Source organism: Chamaea fasciata, unplaced genomic scaffold, assembly GCF_029207755.1.
Source record: "Chamaea fasciata isolate MVZ Bird 193981 ecotype frontalis unplaced genomic scaffold, bChaFas1.0.hap1 SCAF_6, whole genome shotgun sequence".
NCBI classification, from domain to species: Eukaryota; Metazoa; Chordata; class Aves; order Passeriformes; family Sylviidae; genus Chamaea; species Chamaea fasciata.
Genome location: NW_027094091.1, coordinates 64,457,669 through 64,477,019, shown reverse-complemented (window position 1 = coordinate 64,477,019; position 19,351 = coordinate 64,457,669). Strand labels below are relative to the sequence as shown.

At 36.1% G+C, this 19,351-nt stretch overlaps 1 long non-coding RNA gene across 1 annotated transcript; it reads left to right on the top strand.

Moving 5' to 3' along the window:
- The first annotated feature begins 3,748 nt into the window (after positions 1–3,748).
- LOC136290727 (uncharacterized) lies at positions 3,749–18,015 on the top strand. Its single transcript, XR_010721345.1, has 4 exons — positions 3,749–3,822; positions 13,453–13,554; positions 13,942–14,076; positions 17,979–18,015. It is a non-coding gene; the product is annotated as an uncharacterized lncRNA (long non-coding RNA).
- Positions 18,016–19,351: the final 1,336 nt, after the last annotated feature.

Sequence of the window (19,351 nt, the reverse complement as noted above, 5' to 3'; positions counted from 1 at the left end):
GATGCATAATTTCCTACCTACTGTCTTTTTTGTGTTGCTCAGCTCACTGGCTTCAAAGGAAGTACAAAGGCAGAATAATAAAATTGGTCTGGGTAGTAAATGGAGCCATTGTGCACTGTAATGCTGACAGCCAGCTTCTCAAAATATTTCTAAAAGTAGACATGATCCATAGATTTTGAGCGAAACCGGTTACGATGCTAGTGCTTATAGAAGTTTCAACAGAGTCTTCTACAACTTCCTTCAGAGCTGGAATAATCACCAAAAATTAGGAGAAAGGTAGCCAGCAACTAAAGGGATTGTACCTTTAAAAAACAAACAAAAAGCTACTAGGTAATTATTTATCTTTTTAGAATCTTTGGTAATAAGTCCAAAGAAGTTACAGCCAAGCTAAAGCTTTGACAGTTTTCTTGTGTTATCAGTTTCAGTGGAAAAAACAGTTTAATGAGCTTAGTATAAGCAATGTCAACTAAACAGGCTGTATGCAGACATGGGAAATTTGATTGAACCAGGAAAAGCAGCAGAGATTTGAGAAAAGATGGACAGGAAGAGAGCACTCAGAGTGTAACAAATGAACCTTATAATATGTTCAGTACCAAAAACTCAGGGATATGGTAAACTGAAAATGCATAGTAAAAGTGGTCAGCAAACTAACAGTTTCCATGACATGAGTCTGGTTATTCCTGCTGTTGGAGCTTTGGTAAAATGGATTTTATTTTTAACCTGAAATATCAGTCAGGAAATCACAGTCACAAGATACTAACTTTGTTGACCTTGTTCTGACATGGACAGATTGACCAAATCTGTTGTTTAGGGGAAGTTTTGAGTGCAGTTTTGACAGAGCTTGATTACTGTATAATTAAATTCACTGATTTTTACATGTTAGAATAATTTCAGAGAAACACCTTTTCTTACATAGAAAGAACTGCAGTATATGTGAATTATTCATGGAAGGCAACTGAAGATCAGGTTCCTTTTGTGTAAAAAAAAATAAAGATTAGCTAAGGACTCCTTGGTACTGTAAGATGCACTGCCATTAGCTTTATTCCATCCACTTCCTCCATGGTTTTCATGTTGTTCTTCAACAATATCATACACACTTTAAAATGATAAGGAAAAAATTGAAGTGCTAGTTGCTATGATGATAGAGCAAGTTAATTCTATGATTTACTATATTTTCCACAAAAAAGTCACCTGAACGTTTCTAAGTGAACAAATCTTTTTAACTGTTCTTTCTTCCTAAGAGTATTTTGTTGTCTTAAGTTTCCATTAATACTTTCTTTGTTTTCTAAACTCCAGGTACCTACTGAAAGCCAAAAAGGGGTTGACTAAATCAGAAGCATTGAACTCTGCTTTCTATGGCTTGGAATGAGTGAGGTAGGATGTTTGAAGTACTCAGCTCTATTTTTAAGGAAACTACCAATGCTCTTTTTATCTTAACATTTCACAAAACATAATTTTATTGTGCTGTCACCATTAGTAATTAATATGCAATCCCTATTTATATGATATGTTGAAATTGAAAAGATACTCTGAAAGCTGTTTACAATACATGTGCCATCATAACAATGTAAAAATACACATTACCAAAAAATTTGCATAGAAGCACAAAGGATTCCTACAAAATTGTGATTTTAGACAATACACAACTATGTAGATATCCCTAGTGATATAGTTGATATAGTTAGAGGTCTTCCTAGTCAACTCGTCTTCCAAAATCAGGGCAGTGGAGAAACAAAAGGATGTATTCTTTCTCTGCTTCTTGACTAAGAAATTGGAAGCCACTGAAAATAAACTGGGGTGGAAAATAACACTGACCTCAAGCGGCTAATGGATGATGTTACTTCAATTTTGTGTTTTATAAAAAATGTTTCATTGTACTTTGAGTGGTAAAAGAAGATAAATGGAAGTAATTACCAAGTGAACAAAGTATGTATTTCATGTGATATGTAGTAAAATTCTATTCTTCCTTTGGTTCTTGAAGACGTTGTGGTTGGGGCAAAATCCTGTAGATTCTCTTTTCTCAAGTAAGGTCTCTGTTGGATCAGAGATAAACATTTATTGATCTATCTTAAAATGATAGAACAATATTCAATGTATTTCAGAAAACACTAAACTTCATTTTGTAATTCATTCTTCTGTTGGGAAATCAAGTTTAGTCTTGTTGATCAGTGTGTTTCACTTCAGTGGTTTTACAGTGATATATAAAATATTTATTTAAATATGTACATTCATATGTGCCTTTTGTTTTTTTAAAACCATCACACACTTAGAATTCTATTTTCTGGAGTAAACCACTACATAATATGTTTATGCAGAGCTGGAGAAATCTCCAAAGGTTTCCAGCATCAAAGCTCACTATTTTTTTGATACCTTACTGACCTTTTCATAAATTTTCTATTTTATTCATTTTCATAATTTAGTTGCATGGTTAAATACTTAGAGCGAAATTAATAAAAAACCACTGGGTTTTGTAAAATAGAACTTTGTGTGGATCAATAGGGCTAGTTTTGCAGATGTCTGCTACTTCCATTCTCAGAAAGTAAAAATGGTAAAATATTCTTTCTCATATACTATACATCCAATGGTGTTTGTAAAAAGCCTATAATAACAGACAAACAGTAAATTATATGAGAATAAACAAGAAGAAGAGCAAGGTAACCAACTTTCACTCTGCCTCTTAGGATACTGAGTTTGGATAACAGAAAAAAAAGGTGTTAGAGTAGATTCAATATTTATTTCAGAGAATAGACCACAAAAGTGCAATTTAGCTCATGTTTTGGATATGCTACTAGGTGGGTGAGATGTAGGGGTGCATTTGCCAATATTATTTTTCTTATGATCTGAGTTCTTTTTCAGGAGATTTAGGTGGCTGCCTCAGGAGTGATGCACTAATTTGCAATAATTTGAGTGATCTAACAATGATCATGTAGGTAAGCTGAGAGGAATATATGGTGGCTTTTTTCCATATGCTTGAGATTAACCTTCTCAACATTTTATGAGTTTGTACTATGACCCATATTTGTTCATGATGCCAGTAATCATAATCTTATATAAGAACTTGATTTAAGATTCATTGAAGTCAGTGAAATTTACATACAGTTAAATTGATTTCATTTATATTCTGTTTCTAGAATATTATTACTATTCATTTACTTGTAGGAAAAAAATCACGTTGTTGTTCATAAGAAACATGATTGTTTTATGAAAAATTGGAATTTAATTGGATATTTAACTAACTTTTTTTTTTTTTCCCAAACTGGGGTAATTCCTGGATTTCACCAATGTAAAGGAGTAGGAGATAAGATTCAATACTCAATCTGCCATAAAATGTTATGACTGTAGATTATGCATGTCTTCAGGTAGATATTGAAAGACAACTGAATAACCTAGGCAAGCTGGTTGGACTATTTCACCACAAGGGAACTGTGGTTGAAAAATATTTCATCATATTATTTGCTTTATTTTACTTCTTTATCTTCAATAATAAAAAATGTCTGTATTGAAACAGCCTTAACTGGAAAACTTTTTCAATCCAAGATACAATTTCTCATCTAAATGAAAAAAAGGAGCCACCCAAAATCCACCTATATTGTAGGAAAAGGGAATACAGGTGACCTCATTCCTGATAAGTAACAGCTGTGTTAATTATCCAATGCAGCCTTGCCCTGTTGAGTCATAGGTATTGACAATAAAGATATGTGTGATAAAAGGAAGTGGGTTAGCTGGTGAGGGGGATCATGAAAGAGAAGGAACCTTGAGGAAGAGGGAACAAGAGGAGCATGAAGAGGAAGGATCCTGGGGAGAGAGAATCCCTGCTGTGAGGTCAGTCTGGGTGTGCAGTCAGAGCCTGTTGTTGGAACCTGCAGTCACAGTCTACCTGGGTAAAAGCCTGAAGTCAGAGTCTGCAAACTGATCCCTGCAGTCAGAGTTCAGCAGGAAATAACCAGCAGTCAGAGGCTGCAAGGGAAACCTCCAGTAGGAGCTTGCTGCAGGCAGTCAGTGAATGGTTGGAGTGAGGATGGTTGAGCTGTAAAGGGGAATAAACCAGGACCATTTTCATGCTGAGGTAAACAAGCAGTCTGTGTCTGGGCTCATTTCTGCTCTCTAACAAGAGGGCTGCTGTAAAACTACATCAGACAGGCACTGTACTTGCATCCATATTAAGGAACATAGCCACTGGACCCTTGACTGATCTGAAGTAACACACTAATGAAATTTTTGAGAGATCATGACTTTTCGAGTAGCAGAATAGAAACATTAGCTCTTCTTTGTCCTGCCGTGAATGTTGATGAAGCCCTCTGCTACACCATTCTTTAAAAAAAATTCTGGAAACAGGATGGAAAAAAGAAAACCAGAAGCACTAGTACAACTGTTTCCCCTAATACACTTCTAAATTGGCTTTTCAGTGATAAAATGATATTCTAATAAAAAGCTACTTACTAGACTCGCTTCCTCCCCATCTCCCATCCCCCTCCCCAACAACAGGACATTTCCTGAGTGCAAGGGAAGGATCTGCACCCAAGACCAGTTTGGGTTTTCTTGAGAAATCAAAAAGACCTCATGCTAATGAGAGCTTTTCTCTGGAAATTAGCTCATTACTGCTCATTTTCCTCTGCTTTTAATCCGTTCTACAAGTCTGTGTCATCTTGAAAAGTTTCAAAAGGCATTTCATGAATCTGCAACAAAAGCAAAGTTAAAAAGAAAAGTCTTGTACTAATGAAAAGCATAGTCATGCTTCAGTTATGAAGCTGGGAATTTAATTATTGAATAGAGGAAAGCATGGATGGGCCACAGATCAGAGAACTGAACTGGGAAAAAAATGTGAAATTATATCAAGGGAGAGACAAACAAAAATTGAGAAACTACAGCTTTTAAATTTGTGAAATGTAGTACTTGACAACTACAAATAGAGTATAAATTTTGAATATGTATAATTTCCGGATAATAGCATACTCTGTCTGAGCTGAGATTATTTTAATGTTATAATTCAAAGATAAAGGATTTGATTCAGGGTAATGGAAAGACAATTTCTAAATAAATCAGAACTTTAGCTATTTCAGATTTTTCTTGGTCTCACTCTATCTCCGCTTTTCACCAAGTTTAGGATTGATTTTACTTTATTTCAGAGTACTTGCATTTAGCACTTAATTTTTATCAACCTGTGCAGGATTTGATGGGATGACCAAATTTGTGACTTTTATTGCTTGTCAAATAACTTAGTAAATTATTTGCAGAGCTGAACATTAAATTCTAAATGATCCTGTATGTAACAGAATACACACATTATAATCTAATTTGTTCTCAATATTACACAGTGCTGACAAAGTTTTATCAAATTTAGTTTCTACTTTCTCTCCATCTAGAAATTTATCCTAAACAGTTTAAGATATTGAAAATATTGAATTATTTTCTTTCTTGCATGAGGTAAAGGTGGGGTTTTTTTGTTAAGCAGTGTAAGAATTCAGAAATATACATTCTATCTAGTATTATCTTTTTGCTGTACAACATTTCTTTGTATTACTTCTGATTAGAAGGCATGAGTCTTTTTTATGACACTGAAAACACCATATATGAATGAAAAACAGGTTCTCAGTCTGTGCAGATAGCAAAAATGATGGTCTGAAAAGGTATCAGGGCCCTTTAAAAATGCTAAGATAGATGCCCTCCAAGAAAGTTTTTGTTTGCATTGTGCCTTAACATATAAAAGTAGTGCAATAGAAACAGACTACTACAAAATAATTGTATAAAGTGACGTAAGTACACTCCATGCAACTCCTTCCTCAATTGTTTTACTTTCTAGAATTTAATTTATAGAATTTTGAAATGTTTATACCTTATTTTTGCTCCTTTGAAATATAATTTTAAAAATATTGCCTTCTTCCTCTGAGTATTTTCAACAGAGAAAGTGATCACTTAATTTGGAAGTCATGTCAGATGACAACTAGCCCTTGTAAAAACCTAGAAACTATTAAAAATAAAGACATCACTTGTACTTTCATGTTCAGATTAGCTGGCCTTTTTGTTTTTTGGCTCCTCTTATATTAGCTCTTCTGCATACTAAGCAATCACTGATGCTGCAAGTCACTGATTACTGCAAGTGTTGGGAAGTGATGATCTTCCTGCTGGAGAATGGCACAGGGACATATATCCTACATCACTTCAATATTTTGATACATTCTGCATTTCGAAGGAGCTAAAATAAACTCAGCTCACACCTATTCAAGAGCCATGTGACTTCTCAATGTCCTCTATTAAAGGTCATGATGTAATTCAAAATTATAGCCATAAGAATAAGACTTTATGACTTATGACAGGGAAATACAGAGGTCATAAACTTCATTTAGAGATTAGATTCTAGTAGAATCTTGGGGAGGTAATGAGTCATGTGATTTATATGATTAAATATACATGTATTTTAAATTTTGCCGCTTCAAATAGAAAATATATTTTGCAGTCGCTCTAGTACAGATTAGCGTGCAACAGTTTCCATTGCCTGAAATTGTGAATCTCATTTGAGAGCTACGAGTGCAACCAGAAAAATAAATGTCATTGAAATGAAGAATTTTTCTAGAGGGGATAAAATAAATTCTCAACTTTGGCTTCTGAAGATGAGTGAAGCTGTCAGTTTTACACTGAAAGCCCATGACAGCAATTCAGTTTAAAATTAACTCAAGACAGGTTCCTGTTTGGACCTTTCACTCTTTGTATTGAAATAAGGATAAATGTAGGTATAGTCAAATATAAAACAGCAGAGAGGATTCATTAGACACTGTATTTTGTAACCTTTTAAGAAAAGAGAAAATTTGGTATTAACGTTAGCTTTTGTACAGTAAAATGAGAAATGGTAATAAGGAAGTCCTAGTAATGCGTATTTTTATAAAGAAATATGAGTATTCTTTTGACTAAAAGTTTAAAATAATTTTCATTCATTGAGAGAAAAATGGTTATGAACTGATTCTAGCCCACTTACAACAAAAATTACAATTACATGGACAGACAATGCTTTTAGGCTGAGTAATTAAAGGTCAAAATCTGGGTCATCGTTTTCTGAGATAGGTTATCCTTACAGTTTTTTAAAAATCAAGTCTATGTTATCTGAGATGCCTCAATAATAATTTAGCCGGTAAGCATATGTTTATTTCCAGATGGTGGTTTGATTTATTTAAATGAGATAGGATCCTACTTTGGCCTTAGTCTTTTGATTTCCTTTTCTTGTTTTATCATCCACGTTTTCTATTTCAAGTGGTTTTGGCACCAAGGTCAAAATATTTAATGCATACTGTCAGGCTGAGCAAAATAGATGCAAGTTGCTAAAGGAAGAGATGTTTCCTTCCTGATGTAAATCAGCTGAGCTGAGCAGTAGAGGTGCTTTCTTCTGAGATTTTCCATTTGGTAGTGCAGCTGATTCCCAGCCATTCCTATTTTTCATGCGGTGTGACTTGAGTTCTGAGCTCATACATCACTGACCGCATACTAAAAATGGAATTCCATTTACATTTAATGTATTGTCATCCAATTTCTTCTTTCGGGAAGGCTTTCTCTCTTTCTCCCCTCAACATATAACGATGGGACAGGCTTGAAGAGACTTAATAGCCCTCTCAATGTGCAGACAAATAATTTAGAGAAAGATATATAAGCCTAATTAATAAAATGGTGCTACTTCATCATCTGAGCATCACTTAAAAATAACACCAAAAGAAGATATAAGTTGTGATGTCATCTGCCTGGTCTTTGTCTGAGTGATTTTTACACTGGCACATGAAGTTATCATCTGTTTCTTGAATCTTGTCTTAAAAACGTAAAACAATGTGGGGCTGGGGAATGGAAAAAAATCTGACGCTTTAAAGATTGGATATATTTTGAAGATATAGCCATAAAAATATTGACAAACTTTAAAAAGACCTGCTTTTTAATTTTTTCTTTTCAGATTTCTATGATGTATTTCAATGTACCTTTAGTTTAAAATGAAAGAAAATCAATAGACAGAACCTTTTTTGGGGTAAAGTTTTGTTGTGATTTTCCTCCTAAATTATTCTCTTATATTCTAAAATTGTGAGGATTTGCGGGTGTAGTGGAACTTAGTAAAAATTCAGTAATTTTGAAAATGCTGTTACTCACAGGAGTTATTGGACAAAAGTAAAAAACAGTAATCAATTTTATCTAAAACTTAATAGGATGAATTTAGTAGAATTCATGAATTTATTTAGAATTAGAAACTAGAACTGTGTTGTGAGGATATATGCAGGTATTTGCACAAACTGTATCAATGTGCATTTTTTAAAAAGGATTTTTGTCTTGGCAAATTTACCAAGGCCCAGTTCAAATCATACGAACAATTACAAAATATGAATGACCCCCTATGTGTGTCATACTTCCAGCTGAAGATACACTGCGGGGTTGTTCATAAACTTGTGTAAATGTGTTGTCTGCCAAATGCACAAGCCAACTGCAGTCACTTGCAGGGGTTCTGAGGAAAGGAGGGATTGGGCTCGAGCAAGGATTATTTGGAGCACAGTGGAAGAATAAGCGAGGTGTTATTCTTCAGTTTGCTTTTTTTCTGAATTACACTATTGTACATGGCATAGTACTAGCACAAAAAAGAAAATAAGTGCTGTCCTCATTAGGTGATGTCTGGTCTCAGTGTTAAGGTAAAAGCAGAGAGATTTCCTGGCTCTTCATTTAGAACATGAAAAGAAAATCACAAGCACTCCAAAAAGTCTTATAGAAGTCAGTAAGAGCCTTTTCTCTGATCTCAAGAAGTACCAGTTGAGGCTTTGCAGACTTCCTTCAAAGGTGGAAGTTGCTCCCTACTCTAAAAATTATTTATTAGATGAGGTATACCAAGAACACTTAAGACACGATGAGGATTTTCCTCTTGGTTTATCTTTCTTTTCTCTTTGTGCTTGCTTGTGCTTGTTTCTATTAGGCCATTTCTCTTTGTTCTAAGAAACTCATTTTTTCCCCAGTATATAAAACAGTGTAGAAAGTATCCCTTAAATACTATGAATGAGGATTTTAGCCAAATGAACAAACTACAGAAATTTGGAAGTGCCACTGTTGTGCCTCCAACCTACGGATACCATCGTTTGAAATCACTGTTTTCTATTGCAGTGATTTTTCATAATTTACTTGAAAACTGGAAGACATAAGTTTGTCCTGGGAAGAGGCTGGATCAGAACAAGAAGCAATATTCTTTCTGATGAGTATGGGGTGTTAGGACATTCCAACTTCAGATTTTTTTTTGTTACCATATTCAGGGAAAAGGCTACGTATAAACAAAGGTGAGAAAGAGCAGATTTCCAGTTGTATGACACATGAAAGGGAAGTATTGGTAGCTGTTCTTACCATGTTTGTCTGCATCATGTGTTCCCTGAGCAATAATCATCTTCAGCTATAGACAATTTTTCATCTACAAATTAAAAAAAAAAAAAAAAAAGGACATCTAAAAGTAAAATCTCTATTGGTTATATAGGTTTATGGATGGTGGAATCCATTTCTAGTAAGCAAAATTAGAATGCTCTAATGACAACTATTTTGTGACTTCTATATTTATGATATAGCATTTAAATTTTCAGTTCAGTCTTGCTTTACAAAGTCTGTCTTCACCTAAACTACACAGAATTTAATCTGAAGCATGCATCTGCATGGTAAAGTACAGGAAACTTTGTGCTGGAAAATTCAATGAAATATGAAATGACAATGAATGTTTTTTAGATGAATCATTAAAGAACACTAAGAAGATTGATTATTGATTCTTTAGAGGAACTGATAGTCTAAGAACTTTTGAGAGGACCTAAAGCTTCATGTCAGGTCACATTTACTTCCATTGCCATTGCAAAGAGCACCGTTTTATTCTGTACCTATGCAGGAGCATCAGGATTTGACAAACTTGATAAAGTAAAACAGCATGCTCGAGATTTAGTGCTGGAGATTTGCCTCACTTTTCTGTCCGTTTTGGTTCTCTTTTCTGCCTTCATGATGCGGCACCATGAGTCTGTAAGAACTGTCTGGTTGCTCACAATGCCAGCTGAGAAGACTCGGGAAACTTCTAAAAGAAGTCAACACTAAATGGGAAAAGCGAGATTTTTCTGCCCTTAGTTGAGGAGGCAAAATGCAGTGTCTTTTGTTTTCCATTTAGCTGAGGTTGCTCACCCTCGTATTCAGTGCCCATTTGATTTCTACAAAGTCTGAAGGCTGATTTCTTGCTCTTAGAAGTGCAGACAGCCAGTACAAGAGAAGTAAGCCTGCTTTCGGAGGATTGCCAGTCCTTCCCATGTGAGGCATCTGAAGTTCTTCATAAGGGATGTTTGTCAACAGGTCTGAAGAATTTTCTAGGGGAAAGGACAACTTTAGTAAAATTGGCAAACCTCAGATTTCCTTGCACCTCTTAGGTATTGTTTTTGTTATGGTAATGATAGTGAAATCATATGGATTATATTAGACTTGTATTTGCTATGATAGGAGATTATATATTCTTCCTAGTGAGAAAGATTTTATCCTTCTGTGATCTTCTTTGATACCTTTGCCTTCCTTTTGATGGTTGGATTATTATTTTTGAATCTTTGCAGATCATTCTTCAGCTGGGATTGTGCGCAAGACATTTTGAATTTCCTTTCTTTGCAAACTGTGTACCATCATAGCTCTGAAGTGAAAAGTTGATCATCAGTCTCATAAAGAAGCCAAGTCAACCCTGATTTTACATAACGTATATAAACTCAGATAACCAGACTGGGTGATTTTCTCACATGGTAACACTGTGCTCCAAAATATCCATTGAGCAAATGCAATATAAAAAGGCAAGGAGCAACAAACTGCTTGGGGCACTTGTTTTCTTTATGAGAAGGTTTTTACTGTCAAATGTGTAAAACATAGTAAGTTCATTTCATTGAATTTCAATGCATGAGAGCAGCTCATGGTATCAATGACTCTCTTCTGGGCTATTCTGTTTCCCAGAGCAACAAACTGTTCAGGAAGTTTAGGGAAGGCTGTAAAGTCAAGTAAGACAAACAATGATGCTCATAGAATAGCCTCTCGTCTTCAAGGCTCCTGGAGCTGGAGGGGATGCCCTTGTCCTAAACACCCTGTCCCAGATAAACATTGTATTGGTTCGTCTATTTGCTCTTTGAATCTCTGCCAACTTCTAAAACTGATTTGTGCTCCACAGGGTAATAATGCATACTGCATTGTGAAACAGCTCAATTTTTTTTTTTTTTATTTTGAACCTACCCCATGTTTTTTCACACCTCCCATTTTTTTCTACTACAAAATATAGAGAGCAATCCTTACTTCATATTTCTTTTTGTTGTCTCCACTCTGAGTTACTGTTATTTCTTTTTTGGCAGGAACTCAAAAATCATTGTAGTAATTTCTTGTATCTACATCTAATTCTAATCTAAGCTTTATTGGATATTTGGAATGAAAGTGAGTCACTTAAGTGAGCTGCTGGCAATAGACATCACATCAAATGATTTTATTGATGATCTCGCACAGAGATGCCTGATATAGCTGCTCTCAGAAAGGAGTTGATGAGTACATCATACTTTGGACCCTTAGTTCCAGCTCACAGCTGCACAAAGCAGTGTGAAGGGACTGTTTTGCAAATATTTTACTGAATTCAAACCTTTTGAGCTTTCCCCCTGTCTGAATGAATTATCAGTTCTTCTCATCAACCTTCCTCCTCATCTTCCCTGAAACCATTCAGGGGATGAGAGATACTGTTCCAGAAGTCTCTGTGCAGCACAGACTGTCTAGTTGAAATTGTGATATTTGTCAAGAGTAAGATTTGTCAAAAGGCTACTTCAAAGGTGACTGACTCGCTGTGAGATGCTTTTGTCCCGTGACTCTGCTGCATTTGCTTGCAGGAGTGCCTAGAACAGATACCACATGTCCAATGTGGATGAATAAGTTGATTTATCTGGTTGGGATAGGCTTTTGGAAGAAGTGGTTTATCAGAAATCAGCACCATTTGAACTCTGGACGGAGTACCCTGGGAAAGTGAAGGCTGAAGAGTGAAAGAGTAGAGGAATACTTTGGCTGAAGAGACACAAGTAAAGCAAGAAGTGGAGGGCAGAAGGACAGACAGTTACAGCAGGAGATGTGGAAAGGCAAATTTAGGTAGCAGTGCTTCATTGGAAGCTGTGAACAGTATTGAGATTGGAATGTAAATTTTCTTTACTAATTTCAGTCATTCTACATGTATAGTTGTGAGAAAAAATATATCCCAGACATGTAGAAGATTGTTGACTCTAGGCTAGATGACTATTGAGCTGCTCACTAACGATAGGTTGTTACAGGTAAGATGGATATTGTCATCTTTCCTGCTGGAGAATGAGCCAGGACTACTGCAGAGTCCACCTTGACCTGTAATAAAGACTGTTCCTCTGTATTAAGGACTTGCAGAGGATAATTTTCACACATGGGTTCTCTTGGAGCTGATTTCCTGGGTTGCTGATCTTGAAACAGTTTCCACAAAGAACTGTAGTTGAAAAAGGATTAAATCTAGTTCCAGTCTTTACATAAAACAGATTTTTCTGGCCCTAAATGATTCGTGTGATATATTTAAAAATATAAAACCCATTTTCTATATTTAGAATTAGACCCGAATAAATATAAAACAGAATATGCCTTGTACTGCATAGTTTATAATTGAGTTTGCTTCCTTTTTTTTTTTTCTGTCTTGAGCATATAGGTTATAAATTAATGGGGCAGCAGAGTGAAACAGAGTGTAAATACTGCAGTAAAATTAAACACTTTATGTTTTTCTCTCTTACAATTATGATCATTACAGTAGATAGTTATTAAATCTCAAAAGATTACTTTAATTAAATTGCTTGTGTAATAATAGCTAACTGATTCTGAGAGCCTCAAAAATTTTTTTTAAAAAGCTGTAATACTACTCTTCTTTATTCAGAAGGAAGCTGCAATCTTGAATTTTCACGTGAATAAACCTTTTATCTCTTTGGTTAAAAATAAAAATTCTGTTGTTTAACATCTTATATGCAATTCATTTAAAATTTGTTATGTATCTTTTACATATCTGTAATGTTAGTATTATTTTTTCTTCTATTAATGAAATTGACATTTCTTTGCTGATATTTTGTTGCTGATTATTGTTTGAAAAGTAGAAAAACCAATGAAAAAATTCAGCATGCTTGACATTTGAACTGGAGAAAAGGACAAAAGTATTGAAATCCTGATCTTTTCTCTTTTTTTGTTTAATGTCATAACTTTTTGCCAACCACAGCTGGCTGACGTTCCACAGTTTACAAGGCATGCTCAGAGGTAAGGGTATCTTTCTCTTTATTGTGGTCAGAGGTTGAGCAGACAGGTATCCAAGCACTTACAACTGGTTTGTTTTGGTTTGGTTTTTTTTTGTTTGTTTGTTTTTAGGTGGGTTTTCTTGCTATCTTTATGCCTATTTAGGCTTATTTATATTTTCTCTATCTATTACAGATATATATATCCTGCTTGGGCACTGTAACTTGGGCTCCTCAGGGAAGTGGTCACAGCATCAAGTCTGATAGAGTTCAAGAAGCATTTGGACAATGCTCTCCGGTACTTGGTGTGATTCTTGAGGCTGTCCTGTGCAGGGCCAGGAATTAGACTTTGATAATCCTTGTGGATCCCTTCCAACCCAGGATATTCTATGATCCTATAATTAACCATCAGCACTTTTGCCATCTCTTTTTGTTGCTGTAAAGTCTTTACTGCTTTCCTTAGCCAGCAGGCCTGTGGAAAAGTGTCCTGGCATGAAGTGACGCTCTAGTGTCCCTGTTAAATCTGTGTTTTATTCTTGGAATATTTTCTTTTTTAGCAAAATCTGCTTATGACCTGGGTCAGGACTATGACTCAGTTTAGCATTTATTTCCCATCATCAGCCACAATACCCATGTACTGCTAAAGGTTCCCCTTGAAAATCAGACTCCTTTTCTGTTCTTGCAGTGAGTTCATGAAACCCTGGATATAATTATGAATCTGTTTTGTGTCCAAGTTGGTGTGTTTTAAAATCTGTATCTTATCCATTGATTAAAGCAGCAGTACATGAAAAAGAAGTAGATTAACAGCAGCACATGTGACGTAAGTATTTGGATGCTTAATAAATCATTACAAATATGATCCACAGAACCACTATTGGCATATGAACTGGGCAAAACAGGGATTTTAACAAGATCTGAGAGGATAATTAATTCAAATTCTTGAAAGAATTATCTAAATGTGTTGAAACAGAAAAAATCCAAACAAATAAACAGAAAATAAATAAAGTAATTGCACTGTTTGTGTGAGAAAATACTTAGACTATGTGGAATATAAAAATAACTAAACCACATGGCTACCAGGAGGGTTTTCTGCAATGCGGATAAATGTCTTAGGGAAGACTTTTATAAAAATTAGAACTTCTGTAATGAACATGATGTCTGAAATGAATAATTTAGTAGCAAAAGCAGGGAACTAGCATGATTTGGGTACATTTATTGATCAGTCAGTCCTGAGTAAGAAGGCATTTTAGACAAAGCTATTATAATCAATAATTTCTGTAACAAGAGCATTTCTTTTGATGGCAGTGCTCTGCTCTCCTTGAAGGGAAATTTCTGTTATTATGGTTTTCTTCAAAAGGCAAAAATCTCAACATTTGAGTCAATTTAAGAAATTAAAATGACTATAGTATTCAAATCTAAAGCACTTCTTTATGGCATCCTTTATTTACATCTCTCAGCTGACATCCGTTATTGCTTTCAGCATCACCACTAGCACCAGAATTGTCCAGTCTTAATTCTGTTTTTCTGTACCATTTCAACATCCAAAATAATTCATTACCCATCCATCTTTCTTGTTTCTCCAAGTCATACAACTTGTCTCACTCTATAAATCTGTTAACAGCTGTTTCTGCTCTATATTTTCTACTGTAGGAAGTCTCAGCTGTTGAGCATTTGAAAACAAGTCTTGCTAAGTCATAGTCAAGGAGTTTTTCAAGTTAAGAAGGAATAAAATGTTAAACTTCACATTCTTGCTTTTGTGAGCAGCAAAGCTTTCCACTATTTACATTTCTGTGAGTAGTGCAAATTGTAATTCTGAATGATTACCAGGGGAGAAAGATAAAATCCATATGCATCTGTCAGAGAAATATATCCTGTTTTCATGTAATGAGGTCAGAGACAGAATCTTCAAAGTTATTCTGTTTTTGGAACTCTTCCTCAAAAAATATTATTCTTTCTGTCAAGTTAATAGATTGTCAGAATATGACTTGTTTGTGGTCAGCACATTCACTCAGTTAGAGAAAGGGAAGATTTATGTCTTCAATATCTTCATTTGGGGTCTTTGTGGGATTCCTAGAAAGATTACCCAAATATATTCAAGATGAAAATAAAACTTCACATGAAAAGAAGTTCTTGTAACATTTATGGCAGCCAACAACCAATTGTTTAAATACAGAAATTCAAAAATGGTATCTTATGAGAAAAATTTAATGAGTAAAAAATTTAATGAGTAAAATATTCCTAATGGAGACGAATTTTTTAGCTTGAAAGAGGTCATCTAATTTCAATTATCACAGATGTTGGAAGTCAAAATAAAGGTGTAGGCTATGCAGGTCTTTCCTGTCTTTTTATTTTTGTACTGCTGGTGTGGCATTATTGTAATTAAAAGCTGAAGCCTGTTTTCTGTGTCTGATATGGGAAATAAATGCTTTGATAATTATAAATTTGCCTAATACTAATAAGACTAATGTTTCTAATTTCTCATTCTACTTTACTCACAATCTAAATTTTGTAAGGCTGTCTCTGTAAGAGAGGAAGGTGATGCCTGTGTGCCTTTTCAGGCTAAAATATTTGAGTTTTAGACCTACTCCTACTTGTTATTTAAAAGAAGTATAGAAGGCAAAAAAAAATCAATGTACACCATATCCTAAAATGGCCATCACTACTGCTGGTGTCATGCATTTAGTGATGCAAAATGTAGCATTTGGGAAACCATTTGGTGAAAACCTGTTGAAAGCAAGAACTCCTTTTTCATTAATCCACTCATGCTTCTACAAAATAAATTTAACCTCTCTGACATTTCATCTGAAAAACCAAACTTGTACTCGTTTTGTTTCCAGTTGTAAAAGCTTTCTGCTCATACTTTCAGCAAGGTACTTTTCTGTAGTGTTTTTTTCTTTTTTCCTCTGCTATTTAAAGTGTGAAAAGAAAAGTCACTCCAAAGGAGATGAAACTTTGTTTGCTTCCTGTAGAATCCACAAAAAACAGTTTAAAGTCTTATATTTGAAAAGAGTCTTAAAATTTTGAAAACCAAATGTTTTCCTGAAGTTTGAACATAATGATAGATGAAATTAGAGACACTGTAAATATTCTTTTCTATTTCTAGGTATAACGCCTACTCTTCCTTTCATTGCTTACTTTCTGAGGGTTGTGAAACTTGATTTCGTGTATCCTAATTAAAAGAAAACGTTAGAAACCTAAGATTTCTGGAGCCCTTATAGTGCTATATTCTAGATATATAAGTGTTTGTGCAGTGGCCAAATGTAAAGCGGCATTATATTTATTGCATCTTAATATCTTTAGAGCAAAATACAGTAAAAAGTTTGTATAGAAATACAAACAACCAAAAACAGAGAGTATTTTAGGTTAAACAAAACATAATGTCTGTCCTGTGCAGAAGAGTTTGATGTCATAGTTTTTATACAGGAAAGTACTTTTGGTTGCAGGTATTTTTTATTCTGATTTATTAAAGAGACATAGAAGGAAAAAAGAAAATATATTTCAATTTCAAGGTTAAGCTGAATGAATATTTTCACTCTAATCTATTGAAATCCAGTTAAGTCTATTGGAGTCCAGCTGAATAAGAGTCACTCTTTTTCTTGAAATTAAATACTTCACCCTCACTGGGCATGGAGATCTTAGTATTTTGGCTTAATCAATGTCCCATTGAGCTCACTAAAAAATTTCTTCTTTCACTTGATTCTTAAAATTAGCCAAGAAGTTTAATGTCTCTTAATGGAACATCAAGCATCACCTCCTGCTGAATGTAAATTGACCATTTATCTTTTGCTTTTGTGGTAATTGTGTACTCATTTCCAACTCCTTCCTTCAAAATAGATTACTTAATTAATATTTATAACAATGGCTTATATTAAGATGAGCTTCAAAGGTTTGAGAGTAGTTTAATGAAATATTTCAGCTGATGACTGGTGAAGCCATTATTGCTCTCCAGAGGGGAGTTGCAGCCTCTGTATAATTAATTTAACAAAATCGACTAAATGTGAGTGTGAGGTTTTCCTTAAAAGGGTTATAGGTAACATTGTACTGAAGAGGGCATGTTCAGGAAACATGACTGTCTACTTCATAGCAAGATTATCCCTTCCCAAATTTACCCTCTAAAGAAAAAGGCATAATATGCTATAAAGGACAAGAATGTGACCACTAGAGTTGTGAAGCAGGTCTTTGATTGCAGCAATGTTGCCTTTTGAACAAAATGGAATTTGAAAAGTGAGAGAGTTGGGGTGAGAAGAGTTGTAAAGTGACAAATAAGATTAATATTTAAAAAGGTGTTGTAATATATTAAATAAGATGCAGTTTAATATTAAACCTTCTCCAAATATATTTATGATTAAGATTTTAAGCAGTTTGAGATTAAATTTTTGCACAGTATTTAATTAAACAGAATTAGCAGAAAAAACATTTTTAATATGATGGGTGTTTTAAATTACCACATCCATCAGATGGACAAATTTCTTTCTGGTTCCGGTTGTCTTTGGTTCCATAAGACAGTCTCAGGGTCACTTAAACATATGGGTATAAATTTCTGTAAATCATTCTTAGGCTATTTATCTCAATGCACAAATACAAATAAATTTGCTATTGCATGCTGTCAAGCATAGGCATACCTGACATTCAAAAATAGAGATGAAACTTTTACCTAAATAGATCACGTACCCTTCCAAAAATTCTAAACTTTGACAAAGATTTCTTTTTCTTCTTTTCCAGTGGCTTCTGCTCACGGTTGTTACTGCCAAGGAAAAGCTTTTGCAAGGCTCTCTGATACAGGGTAGGGATATGTTCATAAAAATATCTGATCATAACATTTGCAAGTCCTACTGATGTGATATTCCTGGGATCAAAGGTTCCAGATAAATGAAGTGTGTATCTTCACTTTCTTCAGAATTTACACTATCCCAGTGTCAAGACCCAACTATAAAAGTTTTCATAGAGATGCCTCTAGAATGTGGCCTTCCTGGGGTGAGGATTTTAGAGCTGAGCCAGTTTGTGTGAGGAAGGATGGGTGTCCACTGCCTGTGACCAGAGGTTACAGCAGAGCCCCAGAACCCTCCTCCTCCCTTGCTGGTGTTGGGCAGTGTGTGCAAAAGTGGCCTCAGCAGATGAGCCTGTGGGCTATGGCCTCCCTGCCCGAGCCTGGCCCAAGGTGATTTTCAGGACAGCCGCTGGGTTTGGCTTTCTTGTGGATGCATTCTCCTGCCTTAGTGTTGTTTCCTTGTCCCCAGAGCAGAGGTAATTGAGCACTAGTGTCACCTTGAAGGTATCTCAGGTTGTGTTGGGCAGCCCAAGTCCCAGCCCAAAGCTGCAGTCAGGTGAAGGAGGGGTGGGCTTGGGTGGTCTCAGCCTTTTTATTCAGTTTTGCCATTATTTGCAGGTCTCCCTCCTGGCAATGTTGAAGCCATTTCCCACACCATTGCAGTCTCTGATGAGGCTGGTGTGCCCAGAGCCCCTGTGAGGCGCCGTGGCACACACAGACAGCCCGGGGCCCACGCTGCCCAGGCCTGGCTTTGGAGGGTGGGCTGTGCGGGCCGTGAGGCATTGGCCAGGTGGACGCAGGCAGGGAGCTGTGGTCAGTGGCTCCGTGTGCAGGTGGAGGCTGGGGATGAGGGCTGTCCCTCAGGGAGGGCTCTGCCTTGGCCCCGGGGCTCTGGAAGGGCTTTGCCATGACACAGAGAGCGGCTGCAGCCCCCTCTCAGCATGGGCTTTGAGGGGACGGGAAGCTGAGCGGGCAGGGGCTGAGGAGAAGCGCTTGGGGTGCGGCTGGAGGAGAAGCTGAGCGTGAGCCGGCAGTCTGTGCGGCCAGCCCAGAAAGGCAGCCCTGTGCTGGGCTGCATGGAAAGGAGCGAAGGGCGGCGGGTCAAGGGAGGTGACTGTGGCCCTCTCATCCATATTTCAGAGCCCACCTGCAGCACTGCATCTGTGTGGGGGGGCCCCGGCATAGGAAGGACATGGGCCTGGCAGAATGAGTTCAGAGGAGAGTTATGGAGGTGCTCCAAGGGCTGGAGCAGCTGTGCTCTGAAGACAGGCTGGGCAGAGAATGTGTTCCAGTCGGTTTAGGGAGAGATGCCTGTGCTGGGATTGAG